Below are 27,343 nucleotides of genomic sequence, written 5' to 3'. Positions count from 1 at the left end.
TAATACTTTTATTATTGCCTCTAGGGCATATTTCCAACAGATCACACTCTCCCCTCTCGTTGCTATGCATCACCATGATCTTGCGTGTGCGTAGGAATTTTTTTTGAAATTACTACGTTCCCCAACAGGTATGTAGATGCAATCCGATCACTCGTTGATAGATGAACTCATAGATGGATCTTGGTGAAACCGTAGGAAAATTTTTGTTTTCTGCAACGTTCCCCAACAGTGGCATCATGAGCTAGGTCTATGCGTGGTTCTCTTTGCATGAGTAGAACACAATTTGTTGTGGGCGTAGATGTTGTCAACTTTCTTGCCGCTACTAGTCTTATTTTGCTTCAGCAGTATCGTGGGATGAAGCGGGCCGGACCAACCTTACACGTACGCTTACGTGAGACCGGTTCCACCCACTAACATGCACTAGTTGCATAAGGTGGCTGGCGGGTGTCTGTCTCTCCCACTTTAGTTGGAGCGGATTCGATGAAAAGGGTCCTTATGAAGGGTAAATAGAAGTTGACAAATCACGTTGTGGCTTTCACGTAGGTAAGAAAACGTTCTTGCTAGAACCCTATTGCAGCCATGTAAAACTTGCAACAACAATTAGAGGACGTCTAACTTGTTTTTGTAGCAAGTGTTTTGTGATGTGATATGGCCAAAGTTGTGATGAATGATGAATGACATATATGTGATGTATGAGATGTTCATGCTATTGTAATAGGAATCACGACTTGCATGTCGATGAGTATGACAACCGGCAGGAGCCATAGGAGTTGTCTTTATTTTTTGTATGACCTACGTGTCATTGAGAAACGCCATGTAAATTACTTTACTTTATTGCTAAATGTGTTAGCCATAGTAGTAGAAGTAATAGTTGGCGAGAAACTTCATGGAGACACGATGATGGAGATCACGATGATGGAGATCATGGTGTCATGCCGGTGACAAGATGATCATGGAGCCCCAAGATGGAGATCAAAGGAGCTATGTGATATTGGCCATATCATGTCACTATTATTATTTGATTGCATGTGATGTTTATCATGTTTTTCCATCTTGTTTACTTAGAATGACGGTAGTAAATAAGATGATCCCTCATAATAATTTCAAGAAAGTGTTCCCCCTAACTGTGCACCGTTGCGATAGTTCGTTGTTTCGAAGCACCACGTGATGATCGGGTGTGATAGATTCCAACGTTCACATACAACGGGTGTAAGACAGATTTACACATGCAAACACTTAGGTTGACTTGACGAGCCTAGCATGTACAGACATGGCCTCGGAACACAGAAGACCGAAAGGTCGAGCATGAGTCGTATAGAAGATACGATCAACATGAAGATGTTCACCGATGTTGACTAGTCCGTCTCATGTGATGATCGGACACGGCCTAGTTAACTCGGATCATGTTATACTTAGATGACTGGAGGGATGTCTATCTGAGTGGGAGTCATTGAATAAATTGATTTAGATGAACTTAATTATCATGAACTTAGTCTAAAATCTTTACAACATGTATTGTAGATCAAATGGCCAACGTTGTCCTCAACTTCAACGCGTTCCTAGAGAAAACCAAGCTGAAAGACGATGGTAGCAACTACACGGACTGGGTCCGGAACCTGAGGGTCATCCTCATAGCTGTCAAGAAATATTATGTCCTACAAGCACCGCTAGGTGACGCACCTGTTCTCCCTGCAGAACAAGACGTTATGAACGCTTGGCAGACACGTACCGATGATTACTCCCTCGTTCAGTGCGGCATGCTTTACAGCTTAGAACCGGGGCTCCAAAAGCATTTTGAGAGACACGGAGCATATGAGATGTTCGAAGAGCTGAAAATGGTTTTTCAAGCTCATGCCCGGGTCGAGAGATATGAAGTCTCTGACAAGTTCTTCAGCTGTAAGATGGAGGAAAACAGTTCTGTCAGTGAGCACATACTCACTATGTCTGGGTTACATAACCGCTTGACTCAGCTAGGAGTTAATCTCCTGGATGACGCGGTCATTGACAGAATCCTTCAGTCGCTTCCACCGAGCTACAAGAGCTTTGTGATGAACTTCAATATGCAGGGGATGGAAAAGACCATTCCTGAAGTATTTGCAATGCTGAAATCAGCAGAGGTAGAAGTCAAAAAGGAACATCAAGTGTTGATAGTGAATAAGACCACTAAGTTCAAGAAAGGCAAGGGTAAGAAGAACGACAAGGGAGATGCCGTGCCCGGCAAGCAAGCTGCCGGGAAGAAGCCGAAGAATGGACCCAAGCCCGAGACTGAGTGCTTTTATTGCAAGGAAAGTGGTCACTGGAAGAGGAACTGACCCAAATACTTAGCGGACAAGAAGGCCGGCAAAACGAAAGGTATATGTGATATACATGTAATTGATGTGTACCTTACAAGTACTCGTAGTAGCTCCTGGGTATTTGATACCGGTGCAGTTGCTCACATTTGTAACTCAAAGCAGGAGCTGCGGAATAAGCGGAGACTGGCGAAGGACGAGGTGACGATGCGCGTCGGGAATGGTTCCAAGGTCGATATGATCGCCATCGGCACGCTACCTCTACATTTACCTACAGGATTAGTTTTGAACCTCAATAATTGTTATTTAGTGCCAAGTTTGAGCATGAACATTGTATCAGGATCTCGTTTAGTACGAGATGGCTACTCATTTAAATCCGAGAATAATGGTTGTTCTATTTATATGAGAGATATGTTTTATGGTCATGCTCCGATGGTGAATGGTTTATTCTTAATGAATCTCGAGCATAATGCTACACATATTCATAGTGTGAATACCAAAAGATGTAAGGTTGATAATGATAGTCCCACATACTTGTGGCACTGCCGCCTTGGTCACATAGGTGTCAAACGCATGAAAAAACTCCATGCAGATGGACTTTTAGAGTCTCTTGATTATGAATCATTTGACACGTGCGAACCATGCTTCATGGGTAAAATGACCAAGACTCCGTTCTCAGGAACAATGGAGCGAGCAACCAACTTATTGGAAATCATACATACTGATGTGTGCGGTCCAATGAGTGTTGAGGCTCGCGGTGGCTATCGTTATGTTCTCACCCTCACTGATGACTTGAGTAGATATGGGTATGTCTACTTAATGAAACACAAGTCTGAGACCTTTGAAAGGTTCAAGGAATTTCAGAGTGAGGTTGAGAATCAACGTGACAGGAAAATCAAGTTCCTACGATCAGATCGTGGAGGAGAATACTTGAGTCACGAATTTGGCACACACTTAAGAAAATGTGGAATAGTTTCACAACTCACGCCGCCTGGAACACCTCAGCGTAATGGTGTGTCCGAACGTCGTAATCGCACTCTATTAGATATGGTGCGATCTATGATGTCTCTTACCGATTTACCGCTATCATTTTGGGACTATGCTTTAGAGACTGCCGCATTCACTTTGAATAGGGCTCCGTCGAAATCCGTTGAGACGACACCGTATGAATTATGGTTTGGGAAGAAACTTAAGCTATCGTTTCTAAAAGTTTGGGGATGCGATGCTTATGTCAAGAAACTTCAACCTGAAAAGCTCGAACCCAAGTCGGAAAAATGCGTCTTCATAGGATACCCTAAAGAAACTATTGGGTATACCTTCTACCTCAGATCCGAAGGAAAGATCTTTGTTGCCAAGAATGGATCCTTTCTAGAGAAGGAGTTTCTCTCGAAAGAAGTAAGTGGGAGGAAGTAGAACTTGATGAAGTATTACCTCTTGAACCGGAAAGTGGCGCAACTCAGGAAAATGTTCCTGTGGTGCCCGCACCAATTAGAGAGGAAGTTAATGATGATGATCAAGATACTTCTGATCAAGCTCCTACTGAAATTCGAAGGTCCACAAGGACACGTTCCGCACCAGAATGGTACGGCAACCCTGTCTTGGAAATCATGTTGTTAGACAACGGTGAACCTTCGAACTATGAAGAAGCGATGGCGGGCCCGGATTTCGACAAATGGCTGGAAGCCATGAAATCCGAGATAGGATCCATGTATGAAAACGAAGTATGGACTTTGACTAACTTGCCCGTTGAGCGGCGAGCCATAGAAAATAAATGGATCTTTAAGAAGAAGACAGACGCGGATGGTAATGTGACCATCTATAAAGCTCGGCTTGTCGCTAAGGGTTATCGACAAGTTCAAGGGGTTGACTACGATGAGACTTTCTCACCGGTAGCGAAGCTGAAGTCCGTCCGAATCATGTTAGCAATTGCCGCATTCTATGATTATGAGATATGGCAAATGGACGTCAAAACGGCATTCCTTAATGGTTTCCTTAAGGAAGAATTGTATATGATGCAGCCAGAAGGTTTTGTCGATCCTAAGAATGATGACAAGGTGTGCAAGCTCCAACGCTCGATTTATGGGCTGGTGCAAGCATCTCGGAGTTGGAACATTCGCTTTGATGAGATGATCAAAGCGTTTGGGTTTATGCAGACTTATGGAGAAGCCTGCGTTTACAAGAAAGTGAGTGGGAGCTCTGTAGCATTTCTCATATTATATGTAGATGACATACTTTTGATGGGAAATGATATAGAGCTTTTGGACAGCATTAAGGCCTACTTGAATAAGAGTTTTTCAATGAAGGACCTTGGAGAAGCTGCTTATATATTAGGCATCAAGATCTATAGAGATAGATCAAGATGCCCCATAGGTCGTTCACAAAGCACATACCTTGATAAGATATTGAAGAAGTTCAATATGGATCAGTCTAAGAAGGGGTTCTTGCCTGTGTTGCAAGGTGTGAAATTGAGCTCAGCTCAATGTCCGACCACGGCAGAAGATATAGAAGAGATGAGTGTCATCCCCTATGCCTCAGCCATAGGTTCTATTATGTATGCCATGCTGTGTACCAGACCTGATGTACACCTTGCCGTAAGTTTGTTAGGTAGGTACCAAAGTAATCCCGGCAAGGAACACTGGACAGCGGTCAAGAATATCCTGAAGTACCTGAAAAGGACTAAGGAAATGTTTCTCGTTTATGGAGGTGACGAAGAGATCGTCGTAAAGGGTTACGTCGACGCTAGCTTTGACACAGATCTGGATGACTCTAAGTCACAAACCGGATACGTGTATATTTTGAATGGTGGGGCAGTAAGCTGGTGCAGTTGCAAGCAGAGCGTCGTGGCGGGATCTACATGTGAAGCGGAGTACATGGCAGCCTCGGAGGCAGCACATGAAGCAATTTGGGTGAAGGAGTTCATCACCGACCTAGGAGTCATACCCAATGCGTCGGGGCCGATCAAACTCTTCTGTGACAACACCGGAGCTATTGCACTTGCCAAGGAGCCCAGGTTTGACAAGAAGACCAGGCACATCAAGCGTCGCTTCAACTCCATTCGTGAAAATGTTCAAGATGGAGACATAGATATTTGTAAAGTACATACAGACCTAAATGTAGCAGATCCATTGACTAAACCTCTCCCTAGAGCAAAACATGGTCAACACCAGAATTCCATGGGTGTTCGATTCATCACAATGTAACTAGATTATTGACTCTAGTGCAAGTGGGAGACTGTTGGAAATATGCCCTAGAGGCAATAATAAAAGGATTATTATTATATTTCCTTGTTCATGATAATTGTCTTTTATTCATGCTATAATTGTGTTATCCGAAAATCGTAATACATGTGTGAATACATAGACACCAACATGTCCCTAGTAAGCCTCTAGTTGACTAGCTCGTTGATCAACAGATAGTCATGATTTCCTGACTATGGACATTGGATGTCATTGATAACGAGATCACAGCATTAGGAGAATGATGTGATGGACAAGACCCAATCCTAAACATAGGACAAGATCGTATAGTTCGTTTGCTAGAGTTTTTCCAATGTCAAGTATATTTTCCTTAGACCATGAGATCATGTAACTCCCGGATACCGTAGGAGTGCTTTGGATGTACCAAACGTCACAACGTAACCGGGTGACTATAAAGGTATACTACGGGTATCTCCGAAAGTGTCTGTTGGGTTGACACGGATCAAGACTGGGATTTGTCACTCCGTATGACGGAGAGGTATCTCTGGGCCCACTCGGTAATGCATCATCACAATGAGCTCAAAGTGACCAAGTGTCTGGTCACGGGATCATGCATTACGGTACAAGTAAAGTGACTTGCCGGTAACGAGATTGAACGAGGTATTGGGATACCGACGATCGAATCTCGGGCAAGTAACATACCGATTGACAAAGAGAATTGTATACGGGGTTGCTTGAATCCTCGACATCGTGGTTCATCCGATGAGATCATCGAGGAGCATGTGGGAGCCAACATGGGTATCCAGATCCCGCTGTTGGTTATTTACCGGAGAGCCATCTCGGTCATGTCTACATGTCTCCCGAACCCGTAGGGTCTACACACTTAAGGTTTGGTGACGCTAGGGTTGTAGAGATATGAATATGCAGTAACCCGAAAGTTGTTCGGAGTCCCATATGAGATCCCGGACGTCACGAGGAGTTCCGGAATGGTCCGGAGGTGAAGAATTATATATAGGAAGTGCAGTTTCGGCCATCGGGAGAGTTTCGGGGGTCACCGGTATTGTACCGGGACCACCGAAAGGGTCCCGGGGGTCCACCGGGTGGGGCCACCCATCCCAGAGGGCCCCATGGGATAAGTGGGGAGGGGAACCAGCCCATAGTTGGCTGGTGCGCCCCCCTTGGCCCACCCCATGCTCCTAGGGTTGGGAACCCTAGGGTGGGGGGGGGGGGGCACCCCACCTAGCTTGGGGGGCACTCCACCCCTTGGCCGCCGCCCCCCTAGGAGATCCCATCTCCTAGGGCCGGCGCACCCCCTAGGGGGCCTATATAAAGGGGGCAGGAGGGAGGGGCAGCCGTACCCTTGAGTCTTGGCGCCTCCCTCTCCCTTGCTACACCTCTCGCTCTCGCAGTAGAACGGTGAAGCCCTGCTGCGGTGACCCCTGCATCCACCACCACGTCGTCGTGCTGCTGGATCTTCATCAACCTCTCCTTCCCCTTGCTGGATCAAGAAGGAGGAGACGTCACGCTGACCGTACGTGTGTTGAATGCGGAGGTGCCGTCCGTTCGGCGCTAGGATCTCCGATGATTTGGATCACGTCGAATACGACTTCCTCATCCCCGTTCTTTGAATGCTTCCGTGCGTGATCTACAAAGGTATGTAGATGCAATCCGATCACTCGTTGCTAGATGAACTCATAGATGGATCTTGGTGAAACCGTAGGAAATTTTTTGTTTTCTGCAACGTTCCCCAACACCTCCAACATACATCAGGTCCTAGGGGGAGTTTTGTTTGCAATTAATTTTGATTTAGTTTGCATAAAGCATCGGACTGGGCATCCCGCTGACCAGCCATTTTCTTGTGAGTGAGGAGTGGAGTCCACTCCTCTTGAGAATAACCCGCCTAACATGGAAGATAAGGACAGCCTTTGTTGATACATGAGCTATTCGAGCATACAAGACAAAATGTTTATTTGAAGGTTTAGAGTTTGGCACATACAAATTTACTTGGAACGGCAGGTAGATACCGCATATAGGAAGGTATGGTGGACTCATCTGGAATAATTTTGGGGTTTAAGGGATTGGATGCACAAGCAGTATTCCCGCTTAGTACAAGTGAAGGCTAGCAAAAGAGTGGGAAGCGACCAACTAGAGAGCGACAACATCCATGTACATGCATTAAAATTAATAAACATTGGATGCAAGCATGAGTAGGATATAATCCACCATGAACATAAATATCGTGAAGGCTATGTTGATTTTGTTTCAACTACATGCGTGAACATGTGCCAAGTCAAGTCACTTAAATCATTCGAAAGAGGATACCACCCCATCATACCACATCATAATCATCTCAATAGCATGTCGGCATACAAGGTAAATCATTGTAACTCATAGCTAATCAAGCATGCATGGCACAAGCAACTCTAATCTCTAATTGTTATTGCAAACATGTTTATTCATAATAAGCTGAATCAAGAACGACGGGCTCATCATATTTACAAACAAAAGAGGTCGAGTTCATACCAGCTTTTCTCATCTCAGTCAGTCCATCATATATCATCATAATTGCCTTTCACTTGCACGACCGAACGGTGTGAATAATAATAAGAGTGCACGTGCATTGGACTAAGCTGGAATCTGCGAGCATTCAATAAAAAGGAGAAGATAAGGCAATATGGGCTCTTGGTTAAATCAACAATAATGCATATAAGAGCCACTTCAACAATTTAATTATGGTCTTCTCCTACTGACCCCCAAAGAAAAGAAATAAAACTATTTACACGGGAAAGCTCCCAACAAGCAAAAGAAGAACGGGAAATATTTTTGGGTTTTCTTTTTAATTATTACTACTACAGCAGAAAAATAAACTACTACTATTTATTTTTGTTTTTCTTAAGGTTTAACAAACACACAAGAAGAAAGCAGGAAAAAGAAAATAAACTAGCATGGATATTACAGTGAAAAAGTATGAGCACCGACATCTAGCAATGAGTATGTGTGAACATAAATGTAATGTCCGTGAGAAATACGTACTCCCCCAATCTTAGGCTTTTGACCTAAGTTGGTCTATGGCCACGGCTGGCCTGGCGGATATCCATAATAATAGTTGTTGGGGTCGTACTGTGATGAGGAAGGATAGTTGGGATCATACTGATGTGCAGCGGTTATCGCCTGCTGAGCTGCAGCGTGGAGTCTGGCTGCCTCCGCTCTCCTCTCGTACTCTTCTGCCTCCTCTCTGGTAATAACATATCTTCCTTTTGTCTGTGAATCAAAGAAGGCAGGAGCAGGGAGAGTAATATGGAAAACACGTCGTTTATCAAAGATTAAACGATATAATAGAGGTGATTCAGGCCTCTCGACAAACTGGTGCGAAGCCATAGAGTCATAATCTAAATATGCAGGAAGCAACTCCATATCACCCTCACGAATGTCTATCTGAAGAAAATAAGCTAAGCGGGTTGCATAAATTCCTCCAAAGAAATCTCCATTATGTCTATTATGATGCAACCTACGAGCTACAATGGCTCCCATATGATAAGATTGGTCTCCTAACACAGCACTCCTAAGAATGCTGAGATCAGGGACACACATGTGACATGCTTCATCCTTAGCATTTATGCATCTACCGATGAAGAGAGCAAAATAATGTATAGCAGGAAAGTGAATGATCCCTATGGTAGCCTGCGTTATATCTCTAGATTCCCCCACAGTTATACTAGCAAGAAAGTTTCTAAATTCAGACTTAGGGGGATCCCTAACACTACCCCATGATGGAAGTTTGCAAGCAGAAGTAAAATCTTCTAAGTCCATGGAATAAGATTTGTCATAAAGATCAAACATGACTGAAGGAGAATTACGCGAAGATGAATACTCAAACCTCCTCACAAATGAACTTGTGAGATCATGATATTGGGGGCATTTGTTAGCCTCAAAATCTTCAAGACCGGCATTGCGCAAATATGCTTTAAATTCTTCTTTAATTCCCGCACAGTCCATAAAATTTTCCGACGGCCATTCACAAGGACGTACTGGAGCGTCTCTTGGTGGATCCTCGTAAGCATCGCGCGTAGCAATCCTGGGTCCTTGCTTCTTAGAGGAACCACCTTGGAACATCTTCCTAAACATATTGTTTTTCTCTGAAAAATTCTGAAATTTTTAGTAACTTCAAAATAAAAGTGAACCAAACTCAATAAAACTAATAGCAACTACTCCTACAAGTGCCTAGACCTATATCAAGCATTAGAACTACTTGGAACCATATAAATTTGACATGCAAGCTCAAGAACACGGTCTCCTATGCAGTACAAATTTGCAAAGAATAAAGCACTAGAACAAAAACTAATTGGACCAATGGAGGAGTCACATACCAAGGAACAATCTTCCCAAGCAGTTTTGAGAGAGGTGCTTTGAGCAAGGAGATCGAAAATCGTAGCAAAAGTGGCTGGAACTCGTGCTTGAGTTGGTTTTTCGGGTTTGTGTGAGATAGAGGAAGAAGATGGGTGATGGGATAAGTGGAGGAGGGCCACCGTGGGCCCACGAGGCAGGGGCGCACCCTAGAGGGGGGGCGCGCCCACCACCCTCGTGGCCAGGTGGCAGCTCTTCTCGCGGTAATTTTTGCACAGTAAATCCTCAAATATTCCCGAAAAAATCATATTAAATTGGCATGGCATTCTGAGGACTTTTATTTTCGGGATATTTTTATATTGCATGGATAACTCAAGAAACAGAAAGAAAATACTATTTTTACTTTATTTAATCTAAATAACAGAAAATATAGAGAGGGTACAGAAGGTTGTGCTTCTAGTTTCATCCATCTCATGATCATCAAAAAGAATCCACTAACAAGGTTGATCAAGTCTTGTTAACAAACTCATTCTGATAATCATGAAACCGGAGAAATTTCGAATAACACTAAGTTACCTCAACGGGGATATGCACATCCCCTATAATAAGAATATCATATTTCTTCTTGACAATAGGAAGAGGAAATTCAAAACCTCCAAATATATTCGATGGAATTTTTCCAATAGAGTTGATACTATGAACTTGAGGTTGTTTCCTCGGAAAGTGTACCGTATGCTCATTATCATTAACATGAAAAGTGACATTGCCTTTGTTGCAATCAATAACAGCCCCTGCAGTATTAAGAAAAGGTCTTCCAAGAATAATAGACATACTATCATCCTCGGGAATATCAAGAATAACAAAGTCCATTAAAATAGTAATGTTTGCAACCACAACAGGCACATCCTCACAAATACCGATAGGTATAGCAGTTGATTTATCAGCCATTTGCAAAGATATTTCAGTAGGTGTCAGCTTATTCAAGTCAAGTCTGCGATATAAAGAGAGAGGCATAACACTAACACCGGCTCCAAGATCACATAAAGCAGTTTTAATATAATTTCTTTTAATGGAGCAAGGTATAGTAGGTACTCCGGGGTCTCCAAGTTTCTTTGGTATTCCACCCTTAAAAGTGTAATTAGCAAGCATGGTGGAAATCTCAGCTTCCGGTATCTTTCTTTTATTAGTAATGATATCCTTCATATATTTAGCATAAGGATTTGTTTTGAGCACATCAATTAATCGCATACGCAAAAAGATAGGCCTAATCATTTCAGCAAAGCACTCAAAATCCTCATCATCCTTTTTCTTGGATGGTTTCGGAGGAAAAGGCATGGGTTTCTGAACCCAAGGTTCCCTTTCTTTACCATGTTTCCTAGCAACAAAGTCTCTTTTATCATAACATTGATTCTTTGATTGTGGGTTATCAAGATCAACAGCAGGTTCAATTTCTACATCATTATCATTACTAGGCTGAGCATCATCATGAACATCATCATTAATATTTTTACTAGGTTCATGTTCATTACCAGATTGAGTTTCAGCATCAGACATAGATATATCATTTGGATTATCAGGTGGTTCAGCAATAGGTTCACTAGAAGTTTGCACAGTTATATCATTTTTCTTCTTGTTGTTTTTAGAAGAACTAGGAACATCAATATTATTCCTTTGAGAATCTTGCTCGATTCTCTTAGGGTGGCCTTCAGGATACAAAGGTTCCTGAGTCTTTCTACCAGTTCTAGTAGCCACTCTAACAGCATAGCCATTTTTCTTACTATTCATTTCATTAAGCACTTCTTTTTGAGCCTTAAGTACTTGTTCTACTTGAGTCGTAACCATAGAAGCATGTTTGCTAACAAGTTTAAGTTCACCTTTAATATCAGCCATATAATCACCCAAGTGTCTAATCATATAAGCATTTTCTTTTAATTGTCTACCAAAATAAGCATTGAAGTCGTATTGCTTATACATAAAGTTATCAAACTCATCCAAGCATTGACTAGCAATTTTAGTAGGAGGGACTTCAGCTTTATCACATCTATAAAGAGAATTTACCTTTACTACCTGTGTCGGGATATCGGGACCAGGAGGTTCTTCAGTAAATAAATAATTGAGATCATAGCTTTCTTCAACAGGCGATGAATTAAGACCATGTATTTCTTCAATAGGAGGTAAATTCTTAACGTCTTCAGCTTTAATACCTTTTTCTTTCATAGATTTCTTTCATAGATATCTTCGGGACTGAGAAATAGAACACCTCTCTTCTTCGGAGTTGGTTTAGGAATATGCTCAGTAATTGGAGCAGGAGATGGCTCAGGAGCTGGCTCAGGAGGTGCCCAATTTTTTTCATTTGTCAACATATTATTCAATAGAATTTCAGCTTCATCCGGTACTCTTTCCCTGAAAAGAGAACCAACACAACTATCCAGGTAATCTCTGGAAGCATCGGTTAGTCCATTATAAAAGATATCAAGTATTCTAGGTTTCTTAAGACGATGATCAGGCAAAGCATTAAGTAACTTGAGAAGCCTCCCCCAAGCTTGTGGGAGACTCTCTTCTTTAATTTGCACAAAGTTGTATATTTCCCTCAAAGCAGCTTGTTTCTTATGAGCAGGGAAATATTTAGCAGAGAAGTAATAAATCATATCCTGGGGACCACGCACACAACCAGGATCAAGAGAATTAAACCATATCTTAGCATCACCCTTTAATGAGAATGGAAATATTTTGAGTATATAGAGGTAACGCGATCTCTCGTCATTAGTGAACAAGGCAGCTATATCATTTAACTTAGTAAGATGTGCCACAACATTTTCAGATTCATAGCCATAAAACGGATCAGATTCAACCAAAGTAATTATATCAGGATCAATAGAGAATTCATAATCTTTATCAGGAACACATATAGGTGAAGTACCAAAAGCAGGGTCGGGTTTCATTCTATCTCTAAGTGATTCTTTGTTCCATTTAATTAATAACCTCTTAAGCTCATATCTATCTTTGCAAGCAAAAATAGCGACAGAAGATTCCTTATCAAAAAGATAACCCTCAGGAATAACAGGCATATTTTCATCATCACTATCATCATCGTATTCAGATTCAATAATTTCTTTTTCTCTAGCCCTAGCAATTTATTCATCAAGAAATTCACTAAGGGGCACAGTAGTATCAGGCATAGAAGCAGTTTCATCATAAGTATCATGCATAGCAGAAGCGGCATCATCAATAACATGCGACATATCAGAACGAATAGCAGAAGCAGATGTAGGTGTCGCAAACTTACTCATAACAGAAGGTGAATCAAGTGCAGAACTAGATGGCAGTTCCTTACCTCCCCTCATAGTTGAGGGATAGATCTTGGTTTTTGGATCTCTCAAGTTCTTCATGGTGTCCAGCAGATATAAATCCCAAGTGACTCAAAGAATAGAGCTATGCTCCCCGGCAACGGCGCCAGAAATTTGTCTTGATAACCCACAAGTATATGTCACGACCGGTTTTCCAATAAAATATTTATTGAGAAACCAATCTTTTGAGTCCAGGATGAGTAAAATCCTCCTCACTGGTAGACAAATTCTTGATACATTAAGCCAGTAGCATAAAATATATTACAGGGTCGAGCTGCGGTTGCTCAACCAAATTATTACAAGCACGCCAATAATTATACATAATGGCGGAAATGACACAGTGGTGTGGAGGCATACTACTGACTCGAGGATAGGGTGGTGGTGGAAAATCACAGCGGGGAGTGTGATACATGACTCTAAAACTGGCACCTCATCGAGCGTCGAGGCGAGGCTCGATGAATTTATTTGGTAGCGGAAGCGGATATAATACAGTGACCAAATCCAGGGTCGCACGAGACTGACTGGGACTCCTCTAGGCGTCGGACTCGCTATCAAATTCTTCATCCATGAGATCGCCTTCGTCAGCATCTGGCCAAATCAACAAGCCAGGTGAGTACTTTGAAAGTACTCGCAAGACAGTTCGGACGTAAGGTATAACAAATGCATGCATGGATGCGTCATGATTAATTCATCAATGCACATTCAAAATTTAGCAAGCAAGGTAAGTAAGAAGGGAATCGGCGGTAGTCCGCATGTAAACCCAACATAAAGAAAATAATAGGAAATCGATCGGGTGTCTGAAGTGACGCCTCGAAGGGTGAACAAATAAATAAAGATCATGCCGCAGTCGGGCGTCTAAGCGACACCACGTAAAGGGCTTAAACTGAAAATAAAAGACATGCATGCCTCAGTCGGACGTCGGGGCGACATCATAGAAAGGGCTTATATTGAAAGTAAATAATAACAATGCCACAGTTGGACGTCTGAGCGACATCGCAGAAAGGGCTTTTATTGAAAGTAATTAATAACAATGCCACAGTCGGACGTCTGAGCGACATCGCAGAAAGGGCTTTTATTGAAAGTAAATAATAACAATGCCACAGTCGGATGTCTGAGCGACATCGCAAAAAGGGATTTTATTCACAAGTAAATAATACTCATAATGAACATTCAATTCATGATAATAAACGGGTTAGTCCATCCTCAGGAATAAACATTTAACCCGACTTAGCACTCATGTGATTCACCAGAGTCTCTGTCATCAAAACTGACATTTGTCGGGATAAGATAATACCGAACTTGGACATGGAATAGATGGTTCAAAGGAATATATGACTCTGCAGAGTTTGTACGAAATTTTTTCCCACAGCCAACGGATTTCCGTAGTCACAAAGGACTAGTTCCGTTTACGGTATTTCGGAAGAAAACACAGCTAACCAGTACACACCCATCCTAGCTCTCGATGCTAGGAATCACCCTAGACATCGTCCAAGAAAAACTTTTGAGACGGGGAGATCACAATCTCGAATAGCATGGGATCAAATTTATATACGCACGCTCTAAGGGGTGCCCCCCTCTCGGTCCCAACCGGAAACACCCATGCCCCCTGACCGGATGACTGGCTTTAATCCAGGGCCATGGAACCATCATCACGGCCTCTCCTTTTGGTGTGTACCAAGAAAGCGGTTTGCAACTTACTAAGCCATATTCCTTGCGGAAAACATGTGGTAGTACAGGGAAGGAAAAATGGAAGGAACTGGACCGATACGGGTTGACACTGAAGTCATATAGTCTGGCATAAGACTGGCATGCTACAACACTGCCATCTTACCCATCCTCATGCCAACACATGGCCATGCATACTCACATTCATTCACTTATGGATTTTCGGAACTCACTTGTCTCATTGTTGCATGTAACATGACATCCGTCGGTATGCTCATCAACATGCCATGAAACTACTTAATGCAAACATGCCAAAACAATCATCATATCAAAAGTTCAAACATGCTTGCCTGGTTCAGAGTAGTCGGAGCCTAGCTCGGTGAAGTTTGCGGTCCCGTCACCTCCTTCGGTATCTACGGCATAAAGAAAATATACGCGCTATCGTGAATACCGCGAGGTGCACAAAAATTTCTCCAAATATTTTCCAAATAAATCTGATAAAAAACTAGACAAAATTTTAAGGAGAACAGAAAAAGAATCAATCAAAAATACTTTTCTGTTAAAAAGTTATAAGGGTTTTAGTCTAGGGACTCATCTGTAATGAAACAGAAAGTTCCCAGGGGCTAACTTATAAAAACAGAAGATGATTCGATAAAGAATATGCCGGCCCAGCGGGAAAACGTATTTGGCAGAAGACGCTTTCAGAAAATGGTTCGTTTAAAAAGAACTGGGAGGCTGACGGGCAGGTCCCACCCGTCAGGTTTGAATTTTCAAACGGGGCGGCAGAGCTCGACGGTGCCCGAGAGCCGCGGTGGTCGCCGGCGGCGATCCACGGCAAGGCAGGGGGATCGGAGGGTACCTCCGTGTTCAGGGCGTCATTCCGCGTCAGTTGGTGGTGGTGGTGGTCACCGGAGAGCACCACGTCGACGGCGGCCCTTGCTCCGGCGGACGGTGGTTCGGGCGGTCGTGGGCCTCGTCGGAGAGAGCTATGAAGATCAAATGGAGTGGGGGTTAGACTCTTGGGTGCTCGAGGAGGGTACTGACGAAGTTTGGGCACCGGGGACGGCCTTACCGGAGCGAATCGAGACGGAGGCCGAGGCGGAACGGGGCGGCCGGAGTCGGGGGAGGAGACCTCCTCGAGGTCCTCCTAGTGGCCTTTCGGGGCGTTGGTGAGGTGCAGTGGTGGTGCGTGCTCGAGGGTGAGCTTGGGGTCCCCTTTTATAGGCGATCCGAGGCGGTGGCCGTGGACGGATAAGTCCGGTGGTGGATTACGGCGGCGCAGTGGCTGGACGGGGAGATTAGGGAGTTGGGCGTCATCGTGGAGGTCTACTGGTCCCATTCAGACGCTAAGCGGACTTGGATTAGGAGCTTGGGGTGGGTTTCGACGGAACGGGGCGGCGCGGGTCCGTCGGCGGCAGAGAGCGTGCCCAGTGCTTGCCGGGCCACGGCGACGGTGCAACGGGGCGTGCTGGCATGCATGAGGCCACGCGGAGCTACCAGGAGGGTTGGGCGGCGCCGAACGGTGTTCCGCCGCGGTGTTGTCCCCCTGTCGGCCGTTACGGTGGTTCTGCCGCCGCAAAGCACGCCGGCGCAGGCGGCCCAGGGCGCCACCGACGCCAGGAAGGCGCCAAGCGCGTGTGCGGGGTGCTGGCCAGGGAGAAGGGGCTGCGTGCAACGCGCCAGGATGCACTGTTGACAAGTGACAATTCTCTGACGAAGAAACGACACTGAACTTCTCTGAACTTTCTGAATTTTACTGAAAGTGCAAAGTAACAATGCCGGCCAGGTGTTCGACAGAATGATACTGGCATGTAGGGATTTTTCCTTGAGCTGATTTTTGGTGGAGTGGCCTCTCATTGCAACAGGAGACTGCCTGAATTTTTATGGAATTTTTGGAGAACTGTAGATATGAATTTCACCAAATTTGGCAAATCTGGTCCAGACTTGCAGAGAGTAAAATTTGAAAAATTTGAAAAGAAGAAGAGTGGATCAAGATGGTTCTAGGTTGTGGGTACTAAGGACTATCCAGGGGAGTTGGTTTGGGCTCAAGGATCAAAGGCATTAGGGTACTTGCTTTGAAAATCACTCAAGCTCAAAATAATTGGCAGAAATGATTTGAGAGATAAAATAATTGAAATAAAATCCAAAACTTGTTTGGACTTGTTGAGACAGAGAATTTAGATTGTTCAAAGGTGGAGGGAAGGATTTTGAGAAGATTTACTATAGGAGACATGGTAAAACCATGGGGGTTTTCAAGATAAGAAAAACCTCAAAATTCATAGAGTTCTTTTTATAAGAAAAAGAATAATTTCCAAAAATATACTTCGAGAAGGGAACCATCAGAGAAAGAATTTTAAATGATCAAACACCATAGTTTGAAGAAGATACACAAATAAAAATCCTTGCCAAAGAAGTTTTTAAGAGGAAGGTTTTTTGGAAAAAATTTAAATGGCCTCTTCTCAGAAACCAACAAAGTTTTTGCTGAAAACCAAATAAAATTTTTGGAGTGTCACAGTATAGGGGATCGCAACAGCTTTCGAGGGTAGAGTATTCAACCCAAATTTATTGATTCGACACAAGGGGAGCCAAAGAATATTCTTAAGTATTAGCAGCTGAGTTGTCAATTCAACCACACCTGGAAACTTAGTATCTGCAGCAAAGTGTTTAGTAGCAAAGTAATATGATAGTGGTGGTAGCGACAACAAAAGTAAAGACAACAAAAGTAATGTTTTTGCTATTTTGTAGTGATTGTAACAGCAGCAGCGGGAAAGTAAATAAGCGAGAACCAGTATATGGAAAACTCGTAGGCACCGGATCAGTGATGGATAATTATGCCAGATGCGGTTCATCATGTAACAGTCATAACATAGGGTGACACAGAACTAGCTCCAATTCATCAATGTTATGTAGGCATGTATTCCGTATATAGTCATACGTGCTTATGGAAAAGAACTTGCATGACATCTTTTGTCCTACCCTCCCGTGGCAGCGGGGTCCTATTGGAAACTAAAGGATATTAAGGCCTCCTTTTAATAGAGAACCAGAACAAAGCATTAGCACATAGTGAATACATGAACTCCTCAAACTATCGTCATCACCGGGAGTGGTCCCGATTATTGTCACTTCGGGGTTGCTGGATCATAACACATAGTAGGTGACTATAGACATGTAAGATAGGATCAAGAACTCACATATATTCATGAAAACATAATAGGTTCAGATCTGAAATCATGGCACTCGGGCCCTAGTGACAAGCATTAAGCATAGCATAGTCATAGCAACATCAATCTCAGAACATAATGGATACTAGGGATCAAACCTAACAAAACTAACTCGATTACATGATAAATCTCATCCAACCCATCACCGTCCAGCAAGCCTATGATGCAATTACTCACGCACGGCGGTGAGCATCATGAAATTGGTGATGGAGGATGGTTGATGATGACGACGACGATGAATCCCCCTCTCCGGAGCCCCGAACGGACTCCAGATCAGCCCTCCCGAGAGGTTTTAGGGCTTGGCAGCGGCTCCGTATCGTAAAACGCGATGATTTCTTCTCTCTGATTTTTTTCTCATCGAAACTCAATATATGGAGATGGAGTTGGAGTCGGAGACGCAACAGGGGGCCCACGAGGTAGCGCGCCCCCCACCCTCGTGAGAAGGGTGTGGGCCCCCTGGTCTTCATCTTTAGCGAGGATTTTTTATTATTTTTTCTAAGATGTTCTGTGGAGTTTCAGGTCATTCCGAGAATATTTTTTTTCTGCACATAAAACAACACCATGGTAATTCTGCTGAAAACAGCGTCAGTCCAGGTTAGTTCCATTCAAATCATACAAGTTAGAGTCCAAAACAAGGGCAACAGTGTTTGGAACAGTACATACGATGGAGACGTATCAAGTATCCACAGAAATCATTCCCTTGTTCCTGCCACAAGCACTTTACGAGAAATAGAGGTCAATCAAACTGATAATGAAGCATTATAAATGGTATTGATGAAAGTAGATAGAATCAACGGGATCGAGATGCGCGGAACTAGCTCGCTAGTACTACTTACTTTCGGGTATGTCCATCGCAGCTCCCCCGGCAGTCCCGGAGGTTGTGCGGTGAATACTTTACAAACCCTGCGAGACAAACAAAACAATTACTTGATATCAGGAAATGAACAAAAAGTTGCTGATATGGTGCGATAATGATCGATTGAACTTACTTCTTGAGCATTTTAGTCATGTCCGCATAGGTCTCGGGAGATTTTCGTCTCGAGTCTAAGACGGTTACTAGTCCCTGCTCAAGCTTAATCTCCAGGAGAATATAGTGGAAGCTGCGCACGCATGCATAACTCATCAATTACATTACTATAACCTTGCTCGAGTAATAAGGGAAACCGAATATGCACAAGACAGTAACACTCACTCGAAGTTGTAAGGAAAGAGTATTTTATCTTTGTTTTGATTTACTATCAATGATTTGAGTAAGTTGGCCTCAGCATCATCGGCGTTCTTTTCAACCTCATATTTATCTATGAGATTTGTGTTAATGAACCCAATATCATACATTTCTGCTTTTCTGCACTCGACGATCTTCAATCTGCATAATATAGTGAGGATAATCATATATACATGCAATGAAAGAGCTGAGCTATATATAGAGACTTAATGACAGAAGTAGTACTTACAGACAGTAGCAAGTGACCGTTAATTTATCGAGGGCCTTTTGATTGAACCACTGGAAGAACTCATCAAATGGAACAGTCAACAAATCAATTCCAACGAGGTCGTGCTCCTCTTTAGCTCTCAGATACAAATATTTGTCCCCCAAACTCTTTGCAGGTTTTCATGTACCAATCATGGAATCTTCGCATCATCGTTGTTAGAGATTTTTCATCTTTGACAAGAGGCTTCCCGTAATGGTATTGGTGTTCTTCCACCTCCAAGAAATCATAATGTAAATCGTCGGGCAGGTAATCTTCAACATTGCTATAACCGGGCACCATCCCCGAATCATTAGCGACAATATCGCTAGACACCTTGAGCGGGGGGCATGATTGGTCCGCTTGTTCACCGAGCTGGGCAATTTTTTCCCAACTTGTCGTTCTGCTAACCTTCGATCACTAATAGTATTTCCCGACCGCTCCGCTTCGATATATACCTTCGCAGTAATGTGCTCATAGTTGGTTTTCGGCGGAGACTTTGGTGGTTTCCTCAGGGCATCGAGTGTGCGCTTTGCTTTCACCCGGTCTACCTTCTCCTCCGGAGGTGGATGTCTCTTTGCTTTCACCCCTTCAAAGAAGTCATTCACTTCTTTTTCCACGATCTTCGCGTTTTCTTCCACGGTCCTCTCGTATGGTAACTTCTCTAGAGGCTTGAGAGGTGGACCGAATCTGTATTGCCTGCCTCTAGCTGTACTGCTAGACGCCGGAGCAGACGGAGCGGCTGCGGCTGTCTTCTTTCATGCTTGCTTACGAGGCGGAGGAGAAGGACTACGACGCGCCGGAGCAGCCGGGGCGGCGGCGGGTCTCTTCCGCCTTTGCTGGCAAGGCGGAGAAGGGGGAGGCTGGTGGCTGCTCGGGCGCGCCGGCGCAGGCGGAGAAGGAGGCGGAGTGCCGCCACACACTGGAGAAGAAGGAGGCTAGTGGCTGCTCGGGCGCGCCGGCGCAGGCGGAGTGCCGCCATGCGCCGGAGAAGGAGGAGGCTGGTGGCTGCTCGGGCACGCCGGTGCAGGCGGAGTGCCGCCACACGCCGGAGAAGGAGGCTGAGTGCCTTGATCACTCGCCGGAGGAGGAGGCGGTGGAGGAGGCGGAGTGCCCTGACTCGCCGGAGGAGGAGGAGGAGGCGGAGGCGTCCAGTTCGGAAGGTTGATGAGCTCCTTCCGCCATAGGCATGGAGTCTTCAGAGCAGAACCTAGCAGAGTCTCCCCTTCACTGGTAGGGTGGTCAAGCTCGAGCTCCTTAAATCCCTCCGTTATTTCATCCACCATTACCCTAGCATATCCTTCTAGAATCGGCCGGCGGTGAAAAGTTGCGCCAGGTTCAGGACGTGCAATAGAGCCGACAGCCGCCTTGACTTTCATATTCATCCATTGCATCATAAGGTGGCAATTGTGAGACTCCGTGATTAAGTCCACGGGGTAGCTAGCAGGAGCCGTGAAGACAGGCCCCTGAAGCAGCTCCGTGGAAGCCACGCAGCTTCTTCGCTGAGATGGCGGTGTAGCTTCGGGTGTAGCAGCTTCGGCAGGTCACGCGCTGCGGGCCTCGTCTCGTTCCTCTAGCACTTGTACCCTTGCGTGCAGCGCCTGTAGTTGGGTCAACTCCTTTTTCTTCTTCCTCTCCCGGCATTTGTAACTGCCTGCGTCGGGAAATCCAGCCTTCCACGAAAGGGAGCCTGGCGTGCCTCGTGTCCGTCCGGGGTGCTCAGGATTCCCGAGGGCCTCTGTGAGCTCGTCGTTCTATTTGTCCGGAACGAACGTCCCTTGCTGTGCCTTTTCGATATACTCCTGAAACTTCTCGATGGGTGTGTTCAGCTGCTCGTTGGTCCAAACGCACTTCCCTGTTACAGGGTCCAATTGCCCCCCAACCCCGAAGAACCAAGTCCTGCAACGGTCTGGCCAGCGTCGCATCTCTGGTTCGATCCCTTTAGCAATGAGGTCATTCTCAGCCTTGTCCCACAACGGCTGGGCTTTCAGGTAGCCACCTGACCCCGTGCAATGGTGATGCTTCTTCTTTGCAGCATTTTTCTTGTTTGTCGCTGACATCTTCGCTGCTCTCTCAGATTTTTTTGGTGACAAATGCGGGCCACTGATCTTTGATCTTCTCAAATTGGCCGATGAATTCTGGAGTCTTGTCTTGGTCGACAAACGATGATTTCAGCTCATTCTTCCACCTCCTGAATAGCTCAACCATCTTCTTAAGAGCATAAGCCTTAATCATTGGCTTTTTAACTGGATTCTCCGGATCCTCCTCTTGCGGGAAGGTGAAATTTTCCTGCAGCGCGGTCCAAAGATCAGCTTTTTGTCTATCGCTGACATAAGACACCTGAGAGTCTTTGTCCTTAGGTTTCAACCATTGTTCGATGCTGATCGGGATTGATACGTCTCCGTCATATCTACTTTTCCAAACACTTTTGCCCTTGTTTTGGACTTTAACTTGCATGATTTGAATGGAACTAACCCGGACTGACGCTGTTTTCAGCAGAATTACCATGATGTTATTTATGTGCAGAAACAAAAGTTCTCGGAATGACCTGAAACTTCACGGAACAACTTTTCGAAAAATATTAAAAATCCTTGCAAAAGATGAAGGCCAGGGGGCCCACCACCTGTCCACGAGGGTGGGGGCGCGCCACCCTACCTCATGGGCCCCCTGGAGCTCCTCCGAACTCAACTCCAACTCTATATATTTGGTTTCGGGGAGAAAAAATAAGAGAGAAGGATTCATCGCGTTTTACAATATGGAACCGCTGCCAAGCCCTAAAACCTCTCGGGAGGGCTGATCTGGAGTCCGTTCGGGACTCCGGAGAGGGGAATCCGTCGCCATCGTCATCATCAATCATCCTTCATCATCAATTTCATGATGCTCACCGCCGTGCATGAGTAATTCCATCGTAGACTTGTTGGACGGTGATGGGTTCACTAGACCATGACACTACAAAGACGACATGCGGCTGTTGGTAAAAGTGAGCATCGCCGAAACTTTTTTTGTCCGAAACTATACCGACACACAGCATGTCAGTGTTAGATAAGCTTATGACACATTATCTGTCGCCAAAGCACCATGGAATCACCGACGTAATTTATGTCGGCGTATGGAGTTTTTAGTGATTGTCTGTGTGTCGCCGTTTCATGAGGACACAAAAAATGTCGGCGTTGTTTGCTTCGGCCCACACCCACAAAAAACTTGGCCCTGAAAGAAGGCCATGTGTGCGCTATGTGAAACACCCGTTCGGGGCGGACTAGCAAAAAACACTCGCATCTCTATCGCCCCCTCACATAGAAATATCAATCTCACATCTCTCCTCTTGCCACCCACACCCTAAACCTAACCCGATTCCGTCGCCGCCAAAGGCCCCACCCGTCTGCGCCGCGGCCCCCGACCTGCGCGCCGCCGCCCTTCCACTCGTCCCCTCGCGCCTCATCATCCCGACCCCGACCTCCCTCTAGCCCGCAGTGCACCATCCTCCCAGTAGCAGCAAGCCGTCCGCCGCGACAGGAGCAGCAGCGGCACCGAGGAGAAGCAGCGCCGTCAACCAACACCGGATAGATGCAGAAGCACCGTCCACCGGCGAGGAGAAGTAGTACCGTCAGCCACCGAGGATCCACCGTGGTTCTTCCTCCATCGGCAATGTCTTTTCCTGCTGATCTTCTTTCCTCCGCCCAGCCTACAGATTTCAAGAGGTAATTAAGCTTTTGCCCCCATTTTACTGAACTGAAACTGAAATATATAGATCTATCTTGCAGTGGTTGTTTTAGTTCATCACAGATAGATCTCTCTTGCAATCACATGAACACGTCAGTTTTAAGCTGAAGCAAATTATTGTAGATGTGCTTTGAAAATCTTAATTTGATGAAACAAAGCCACTGGAAAAAAACTTTTTGTGTCCCCACGTGGATGTGCTTTTTGTGTCTCACATGGATCGAAATTCATATCACTCTATAATGCCAGGATCAGGGGAGATCTGGATGCTGCGCACCGCACCCTGCTTGGATCTGATGGAGTGGGCGAGGTAGTGGTCGGGGCATGGGATGGCGCCTTCATCGTCAGACTATTGGGATTCAGCATATTTCTGCAGTCTTCTTCAGAGATCAGGAGGGTTCGATTCAACACAACTCCGGGCTTGGGTTGCCGTCAAACAAAATCAGCTCGACAGTATTCCTCTTTCTTGCTTCTTATTAGTCAAAGTCTGAACTCAATTTCTGTATTTTAGTTGGTACTTAATTGATTTGATAGGCTATATCTACGTGTGATGCATCAACTAGGCTTTGTAAATGGATACATAGTGTTTTCTGGTTATTTTGTTCAATAATTATGTGTTCCCATTTCTCCTACTCAACATGTTACAGAATTTAGTGATTAACATTTATCTACCGAATTACAATTCAGTCAAGCATTACAATCTTTATGCCAAAACTAAACAATAGAACAAAGTCTGCCTGGGATTTGTATTTCCAGCTATGGCTTAAAAAAGCCAATAGTAAGTTATTTATGTACTAATTCCCCTAATGATATTAGCATATGTTGTTTGAATTTAACTATTGAAGGGCACATGAATAGTACTAGCATCTAGGATTGAGGGATTAAAAGTTTACAAAAATTCAAAGAAATTCTATGTTGGTTTCATCTCTTTGTTGTTCTGAAATTGCTGCCCTTGTTGAATTGTTCTCTATCACATCTAAAGCAAAATTTTACAGTGAGCATATGTGATGGACTATATTTTTAATTAGGGCTCGAGTATAATGGACTGGGAATCATTCTCTTAATGATCTGGTACTCTTGAACTGGTGCATGAAACGTGCTTTTGACATATATATTTCTCCCGAGGTTTGTGGGGAATAAGAAATTTAGATAAACATATGATATCTACACATATAGTATATCTTAAAGTATCAAAGTTAGTCTTTCACTATCCCTTTGAACCTTCTTCCCAACCTTTGAGGCTGTACATAGCACCCTGCAGAGATAACTTTTTTAGATGTGCAGAGCACTTCTTGATGTTCATACTTACCGGCTAGATTTCACATGTAACAACTATGTGGTAGAATAAATTTTTGCGAACGCAAGAAAAAATTGCATTCTACTGGATTTTCTGTTATAGTTTTCATGTTGTTTTTTTCCTGTTGAGGGGGACTATTCAAATATATTGACGGTCTAAAAAAACCTATGTATACATAAACATCAAACAATTATGCAGAAAGTGGACCTTTTAAGTTCAGGAAAACCGCTTGATGTCATTTCACTCGGTAAATGTCAGTCTGGTTTAGTGTTCTCTAAATCTATTTGACCCCAGCTACATGGTCCAGTAGCAATAACAACCACATCATGGCCAATTCAGAAATACCTTTAGTGATACGTTGGAGTACAACCACATGGTTAGAGTTTCCAAGTTATATCACTCCTTTCTTTTATTAATACTTATTTGGTGAAGTTCTTGGCTGCAATATTACAAAGTTCTTGTGAATGTTGTATTGAAAAGAGAGGTGGAGCTTGCTTGTGGATATGATGGAATGCAAACAATGGACGATGCTCACCACATGTCCATTGCATGGCCATCAAATAGGGTAAAAATATATTTTATACATTTTCCTGTTCTAGCGTAAACTATCACCTGATGCAAACTAATTGTTATTTTTGGAGATCAAACCTTGCACAAAGTCACGGTTGTCGTCATCGCAGAGTTCAGGTATTATTCCTGTCAACATCACCATGTTCTATCTGACACTTGGAACTGAGAGCAAGTAGTATACCACTACCAGTACCTCTAGTAGTGTGGATCAACATGTTTTTGCAATTCTGTTGTCGAAAGTATTTTATTTTCATTCATGTAGTATTGTGGATCGGCATGTTTTGTCTAGTTTATATTACATCTGTTTGTGACCTGGTACATCTATTTCAGACCTGGTTGTGTCCTGGTGCAATCTTCAATGCTTGTTTTTCTATTTCTCATTCCTCGTTCTGTAACTAAAAGTTCTATCATATGCACTAGTTCAATCCCATTAAAGCTCCACTAATGCACTAAAATTTATCATTCCTGCTATTGATTCCCAGAATTTACTGGCCTTATCTCTCCACCTGAATCTTTGCTTGATTGTTCCTCCTATACTGGATCATATTTACTGGCCTTATCTCTCCACATGAATCTTTGGCTCCCCTGCTATTTGGATGTTGAAGAATTAACAAGTACCGATGGTTTCCTTAGGTAGGAAACAACATTTTGTACTATATCATCTCTTTTGGACTGAAAACAGTTTTGTACATAACTTTTAGCAGCAGTCACCATATTATTTTTTATCATCTCTTTTGCACTGAAATAAATAAATTTTTGTACAGTATATAACTAGCCATGAGGATGGTGATTGTTGTTGTACAGGAAACGACATCACATAATAAAAATATTCTTTGAGTTCTCAGGGTTGGGGTTGTGTGTCAGATTGATATATTATGGAAACCCCGCTCCCGAGTAGGCCTAGTACAAGAATCAGTAAAACTTATGGTTAAGCAAAATGGTTTGCACATCACTAACTTCGTATAGATCCACAAGAAAACACTAACATTCCTGAGCATAGGTTCGGATGCAATATGGTCCAGAAAATCAGGTCTCTTCCATCCTGCCCTCATTTTGTTGCATGTCCTTCTCATTTTCTAAAATTGCTCAAAGATACAAGTTCTTTTGCAGGGACAAATGGGAGAAAGTAGCATCTACTGAAGTTGATCTAGGATGTTCTGTTGTTCATATGGAAGTTGATGTCGGCATGATCAAAGACCAGGTATCTCCCATAATATTTTGTAGTAGCCAAGTGATCGAACAATTGGTCTCTTGAGAACTTGCTCATCATATTTTGTAACAGGCCATGACCTGAATGTCGACTTGTGTTTTTCCTTAATGGCTGGAGCAAACTTGAGTGAAGAAAACTAGTGAATCTTCTATATATGTTGAATGAATGCATTGGATGTTATCTTGGAGAGTGCAATTGGAATATTCTATATATGTTGAATGAATGCATTGTATGTTATTGCATGTTATCTCGTGATAAATGGAAGAGTGCAATTGTATTGGTACTGAAATGATTTGAATAATATGATTTTGATTGTATTGCGTACTGGCAGATAAAGTGTCGACATAGAAATGGCCGTTGCACTATCTATCGGCGGATGTAGTATCAGATAGACTGTTGGTGTAGCTATGGCGTCACACAATCCGTCGGCATAACATAGTGTCAGATGAACTGTCGGCATAGAATAGTCTATCGGTGTAGAAATGTCTGTCGGCATAGATCTCACCAACGTTGTCATTCTTTTCGACGTCATAGATTTATCTGTCGGCAAAAACCTTTCTCGGCAGCACTATAGGCGACAACTCCTTTCCGTTGTGGAAGTTCTTTGCTGATACTAAATGTGTCGCCTTAGGTTACCTAAGCCGACAGATTGTTTGACGCTGCTTTGAGTGTTGTGGTGTAGTTTGGATGGGATCTATCATGTAATCGAGTTAGTTTTGTTAGGGTTTGATCCCTAGTATTCACTATGTTCTGAGATTGATGTTGCTATGACTTTACTATGCTTAATGCTTATCACTAGGGCCCGAGTGCCATGATTTCAGATTTGAACCTATTATGTTTTCATGAATATATGAGAGTTCTTGATCCTATCTTGCAAGTCTATAGTCACCTATTATGTGTTATGATCCGTTAACCCCGAAGTGATAATAATCGGGATACTTACCGGTGATGACTGTAGTTTGAGGAGTTCATGTATTCATTATGTGTTAATGCTTTGTTTCGGTACTCTATTAAA

General features: G+C 43.7%; 1 long non-coding RNA gene across 1 annotated transcript; it reads left to right on the top strand.

Annotated features, from left to right (window-relative positions):
• The first annotated feature begins 22,843 nt into the window (after window positions 1–22,843).
• On the top strand, window positions 22,844–26,658 carry LOC119331370. The gene is made up of 3 exons (XR_005160480.1): window positions 22,844–23,232; window positions 23,501–26,319; window positions 26,401–26,658. It is a non-coding gene; the product is annotated as an uncharacterized LOC119331370 (long non-coding RNA).
• Window positions 26,659–27,343: the final 685 nt, after the last annotated feature.

The sequence above is a fragment of the Triticum dicoccoides genome, chromosome 7A (assembly GCF_002162155.2).
Source record: "Triticum dicoccoides isolate Atlit2015 ecotype Zavitan chromosome 7A, WEW_v2.0, whole genome shotgun sequence".
NCBI classification, from domain to species: Eukaryota; Viridiplantae; Streptophyta; class Magnoliopsida; order Poales; family Poaceae; genus Triticum; species Triticum dicoccoides.
Note: the sequence above shows the minus strand (reverse complement) of the source record. Positions and strands in the feature narration are given on the sequence as shown.